We start from the raw sequence: 5,032 nt of genomic DNA on the forward strand, positions 1-5,032 counted from the left end.
AACCCAGGTCAACTGCTTGGAAGGCAGCTATGCTAACCACTATACCACCAACGCACGATAAGGGCATTCCATAATGACAAGAAAATCAGGTGAAGGGAAAATTGAGTCAGCAAATGTCATTGAGTATTAACACGTTCGAACTTGATTACAGCAAACTTGGTCACTTGGGTTTCATGGTGTAAGGTCAGCACTCTGGGCTCTGAATCCAGTGATCCGAGTTCAAGTCTCAGTGAAACTTTGTCAATAAGGAGGTGCTTGGTGCAAAATTCTACAGAGCAGAATGAATATAACTGTCCTGTTGTTCCCATGCTACAGTAGAACTCAAAAGTGACGTGGAGATAAGTCAGTCATTGAAAGTCCTGTAGCCCAGATATGTCGTTGTCAATGGAGGTCAATCAAATGTCTGTTTCACAAGACACAACTTCGAACGTCCAGAACACATTGTGTCTGGTCAAGCACTGCAACATTCCACTCTGGAAGCGCTTTGTTATTCAAGACATTTACCCTAAATGGTACAAACAGGGCAGCCACCACATGACACCAAGCTACTACAATTGCATTGGCTGGGAATCGAACCCAGGTCAACTGCTTGGCAAGCAGCTATGCTTACCACTATACCACCAATGCACACAGAAAGACTCACATAATGGCATAAAATTGAGTGAGGGAAGATTGAATTGGCAAATATCGTTGAGTATTGACACATTTTCGCTTTGACCTGGAGCTACAAAAGTGATCTTTGGCTTCCATGGTGTAATGGTCAGCACTCTGGACTTTGAATCCAGTGATCCGAGTTCAAGTCTCGGTGGAAGCTTGTCATTAAGGAGGTGCATGCTGCAAAATTCTTCGGAGCACAATGAATAACTATGTCCTTTTGTTCCCAGGCTAGAGTAGAACTCAAACGTGACATGGAGATAAATCAGTCATTGAAAGTCCTGTAGCCCAGAAACATCGTTGTCAATGGTGGTCAATCAAATGTCTGTTTTACCAAATGTCTGTTTTACCAAGCACAACTTTGAATGTCCAGAACACATTTTGTCTGGTCAAGCACTACAAAATTCCAATATCAAACCGCTTTGTTTTTCAAGACATTGAATCTAAAATGTACAAAAATGTTACGCAAGGCATCACTTTGTTCGTCCACAATATATTTTTTCTACCCTCGCACTGTGACATTCCAATATCAAAGCGCTTTGTTATTCAAGACATTAAGCCTAAATGGTTCCAAAAGGGGACCCCCCACTTCTCTGCCGTGAATTAACACATGACAACAGGCCACTAAGAATGCATTGGCTGGGAATCGAACCCAGGTCAACTGCTTGGAAGGCAGCTATGCTAACCACTATACCACCAACGCACGATAAGGGCATTCCATAATGACAAGAAAATCAGGTGAAGGGAAAATTGAGTCAGCAAATGTCATTGAGTATTAACACGTTCGAACTTGATTACAGCAAACTTGGTCACTTGGGTTTCATGGTGTAAGGTCAGCACTCTGGGCTCTGACAGTGATCCGAGTTCAAGTCTCAGTGAAACTTTGTCAATAAGGAGGTGCTTGGTGCAAAATTCTACAGAGCAGAATGAATATAACTGTCCTGTTGTTCCCATGCTACAGTAGAACTCAAAAGTGACGTGGAGATAAGTCAGTCATTGAAAGTCCTGTAGCCCAGATATGTCGTTGTCAATGGAGGTCAATCAAATGTCTGTTTCACAAGACACAACTTCGAACGTCCAGAACACATTGTGTCTGGTCAAGCACTGCAACATTCCACTCTGGAAGCGCTTTGTTATTCAAGACATTTACCCTAAATGGTACAAACAGGGCAGCCACCACATGACACCAAGCTACTACAATTGCATTGGCTGGGAATCGAACCCAGGTCAACTGCTTGGCAAGCAGCTATGCTTACCACTATACCACCAATGCACACAGAAAGACTCACATAATGGCATAAAATTGAGTGAAGGGAAGATTGAATTGGCAAATATCGTTGAGTATTATTGACACATTTTCGCTTTGACCTGGAGCTACAAAAGTGATCTTTGGCTTCCATGGTGTAATGGTCAGCACTCTGGACTTTGAATCCAGTGATCCGAGTTCAAGTCTCGGTGGAAGCTTGTCATTAAGGAGGTGCATGCTGCAAAATTCTTCGGAGCACAATGAATAACTATGTCCTTTTGTTCCCAGGCTAGAGTAGAACTCAAACGTGACATGGAGATAAATCAGTCATTGAAAGTCCTGTAGCCCAGAAACATCGTTGTCAATGGTGGTCAATCAAATGTCTGTTTTACCAAGACACAACTTTGAATGTCCAGAACACATTTTGTCTGGTCAAGCACTACAAAATTCCAATATCAAACCGCTTTGTTTTTCAAGACATTGAATCTAAAATGTACAAAAATGTTACGCAAGGCATCACTTTGTTCGTCCACAATATATTTTTTCTACCCTCGCACTGTGACATTCCAATATCAAAGCGCTTTGTTATTCAAGACATTAAGCCTAAATGGTTCCAAAAGGGGACCCCCCACTTCTCTGCCGTGAATTAACACATGACAACAGGCCACTAAGAATGCATTGGCTGGGAATCGAACCCAGGTCAACTGCTTGGAAGGCAGCTATGCTAACCACTATACCACCAACGCACGATAAGGGCATTCCATAATGACAAGAAAATCAGGTGAAGGGAAAATTGAGTCAGCAAATGTCATTGAGTATTAACACGTTCGAACTTGATTACAGCAAACTTGGTCACTTGGGTTTCATGGTGTAAGGTCAGCACTCTGGGCTCTGAATCCAGTGATCCGAGTTCAAGTCTCAGTGAAACTTTGTCAATAAGGAGGTGCTTGGTGCAAAATTCTACAGAGCAGAATGAATATAACTGTCCTGTTGTTCCCATGCTACAGTAGAACTCAAAAGTGACGTGGAGATAAGTCAGTCATTGAAAGTCCTGTAGCCCAGATATGTCGTTGTCAATGGAGGTCAATCAAATGTCTGTTTCACAAGCACAACTTCGAACGTCCAGAACACATTGTGTCTGGTCAAGCACTGCAACATTCCACTCTGGAAGCGCTTTGTTATTCAAGACATTTACCCTAAATGGTACAAACAGGGCAGCCACCACATGACACCAAGCTACTACAATTGCATTGGCTGGGAATCGAACCCAGGTCAACTGCTTGGCAAGCAGCTATGCTTACCACTATACCACCAATGCACACAGAAAGACTCACATAATGGCATAAAATTGAGTGAAGGGAAGATTGAATTGGCAAATATCGTTGAGTATTGACACATTTTCGCTTTGACCTGGAGCTACAAAAGTGATCTTTGGCTTCCATGGTGTAATGGTCAGCACTCTGGACTTTGAATCCAGTGATCCGAGTTCAAGTCTCGGTGGAAGCTTGTCATTAAGGAGGTGCATGCTGCAAAATTCTTCGGAGCACAATGAATAACTATGTCCTTTTGTTCCCAGGCTAGAGTAGAACTCAAACGTGACATGGAGATAAATCAGTCATTGAAAGTCCTGTAGCCCAGAAACATCGTTGTCAATGGTGGTCAATCAAATGTCTGTTTTACCAAGGCACAACTTTGAATGTCCAGAACACATTTTGTCTGGTCAAGCACTACAAAATTCCAATATCAAACCGCTTTGTTTTTCAAGACATTGAATCTAAAATGTACAAAAATGTTACGCAAGGCATCACTTTGTTCGTCCACAATATATTTTTTCTACCCTCGCACTGTGACATTCCAATATCAAAGCGCTTTGTTATTCAAGACATTAAGCCTAAATGGTTCCAAAAGGGGACCCCCCACTTCTCTGCCGTGAATTAACACATGACAACAGGCCACTAAGAATGCATTGGCTGGGAATCGAACCCAGGTCAACTGCTTGGAAGGCAGCTATGCTAACCACTATACCACCAACGCACGATAAGGGCATTCCATAATGACAAGAAAATCAGGTGAAGGGAAAATTGAGTCAGCAAATGTCATTGAGTATTAACACGTTCGAACTTGATTACAGCAAACTTGGTCACTTGGGTTTCATGGTGTAAGGTCAGCACTCTGGGCTCTGAATCCAGTGATCCGAGTTCAAGTCTCAGTGAAACTTTGTCAATAAGGAGGTGCTTGGTGCAAAATTCTACAGAGCAGAATGAATATAACTGTCCTGTTGTTCCCATGCTACAGTAGAACTCAAAAGTGACGTGGAGATAAGTCAGTCATTGAAAGTCCTGTAGCCCAGATATGTCGTTGTCAATGGAGGTCAATCAAATGTCTGTTTCACAAGACACAACTTCGAACGTCCAGAACACATTGTGTCTGGTCAAGCACTGCAACATTCCACTCTGGAAGCGCTTTGTTATTCAAGACATTTACCCTAAATGGTACAAACAGGGCAGCCACCACATGACACCAAGCTACTACAATTGCATTGGCTGGGAATCGAACCCAGGTCAACTGCTTGGCAAGCAGCTATGCTTACCACTATACCACCAATGCACACAGAAAGACTCACATAATGGCATAAAATTGAGTGAAGGGAAGATTGAATTGGCAAATATCGTTGAGTATTGACACATTTTCGCTTTGACCTGGAGCTACAAAAGTGATCTTTGGCTTCCATGGTGTAATGGTCAGCACTCTGGACTTTGAATCCAGTGATCCGAGTTCAAGTCTCGGTGGAAGCTTGTCATTAAGGAGGTGCATGCTGCAAAATTCTTCGGAGCACAATGAATAACTATGTCCTTTTGTTCCCAGGCTAGAGTAGAACTCAAACGTGACATGGAGATAAATCAGTCATTGAAAGTCCTGTAGCCCAGAAACATCGTTGTCAATGGTGGTCAATCAAATGTCTGTTTTACCAAGACACAACTTTGAATGTCCAGAACACATTTTGTCTGGTCAAGCACTACAAAATTCCAATATCAAACCGCTTTGTTTTTCAAGACATTGAATCTAAAATGTACAAAAATGTTACGCAAGGCATCACTTTGTTCGTCCACAATATATTTTTTCTACCCTCGC

The 5,032-nt window shown here is 42.4% G+C and overlaps 11 non-coding genes across 11 annotated transcripts; 4 read left to right on the plus strand and 7 right to left on the minus strand.

Moving 5' to 3' along the window:
* Positions 1-555: 555 nt before the first annotated feature.
* On the minus strand, positions 556-627 carry trnag-gcc (transfer RNA glycine (anticodon GCC)). Its single transcript has one exon. It is a non-coding gene; the product is annotated as a tRNA-Gly (tRNA).
* A 115-nt stretch (positions 628-742) lies between these two features.
* trnaq-uug (transfer RNA glutamine (anticodon UUG)) lies at positions 743-814 on the plus strand. Its single transcript has one exon. It is a non-coding gene; the product is annotated as a tRNA-Gln (tRNA).
* Positions 815-1,285: 471 nt separating this feature from the next.
* trnag-ucc (transfer RNA glycine (anticodon UCC)) lies at positions 1,286-1,357 on the minus strand. Its single transcript has one exon. It is a non-coding gene; the product is annotated as a tRNA-Gly (tRNA).
* Positions 1,358-1,855: 498 nt separating this feature from the next.
* Positions 1,856-1,927, minus strand: trnag-gcc (transfer RNA glycine (anticodon GCC)). The gene has a single exon. It is a non-coding gene; the product is annotated as a tRNA-Gly (tRNA).
* Positions 1,928-2,046: 119 nt separating this feature from the next.
* trnaq-uug (transfer RNA glutamine (anticodon UUG)) lies at positions 2,047-2,118 on the plus strand. Its single transcript has one exon. It is a non-coding gene; the product is annotated as a tRNA-Gln (tRNA).
* Positions 2,119-2,574: 456 nt separating this feature from the next.
* On the minus strand, positions 2,575-2,646 carry trnag-ucc (transfer RNA glycine (anticodon UCC)). The gene has a single exon. It is a non-coding gene; the product is annotated as a tRNA-Gly (tRNA).
* A 500-nt stretch (positions 2,647-3,146) lies between these two features.
* On the minus strand, positions 3,147-3,218 carry trnag-gcc (transfer RNA glycine (anticodon GCC)). Its single transcript has one exon. It is a non-coding gene; the product is annotated as a tRNA-Gly (tRNA).
* A 116-nt stretch (positions 3,219-3,334) lies between these two features.
* On the plus strand, positions 3,335-3,406 carry trnaq-uug (transfer RNA glutamine (anticodon UUG)). Its single transcript has one exon. It is a non-coding gene; the product is annotated as a tRNA-Gln (tRNA).
* A 456-nt stretch (positions 3,407-3,862) lies between these two features.
* trnag-ucc (transfer RNA glycine (anticodon UCC)) lies at positions 3,863-3,934 on the minus strand. Its single transcript has one exon. It is a non-coding gene; the product is annotated as a tRNA-Gly (tRNA).
* Positions 3,935-4,435: 501 nt separating this feature from the next.
* Positions 4,436-4,507, minus strand: trnag-gcc (transfer RNA glycine (anticodon GCC)). The gene has a single exon. It is a non-coding gene; the product is annotated as a tRNA-Gly (tRNA).
* A 116-nt stretch (positions 4,508-4,623) lies between these two features.
* Positions 4,624-4,695, plus strand: trnaq-uug (transfer RNA glutamine (anticodon UUG)). Its single transcript has one exon. It is a non-coding gene; the product is annotated as a tRNA-Gln (tRNA).
* The last annotated feature ends 337 nt before the right edge of the window (positions 4,696-5,032 follow it).

Source organism: Anoplopoma fimbria, unplaced genomic scaffold (genome assembly GCF_027596085.1).
Source record: "Anoplopoma fimbria isolate UVic2021 breed Golden Eagle Sablefish unplaced genomic scaffold, Afim_UVic_2022 Un_contig_4235_pilon_pilon, whole genome shotgun sequence".
Taxonomy (NCBI): Eukaryota; Metazoa; Chordata; class Actinopteri; order Perciformes; family Anoplopomatidae; genus Anoplopoma; species Anoplopoma fimbria.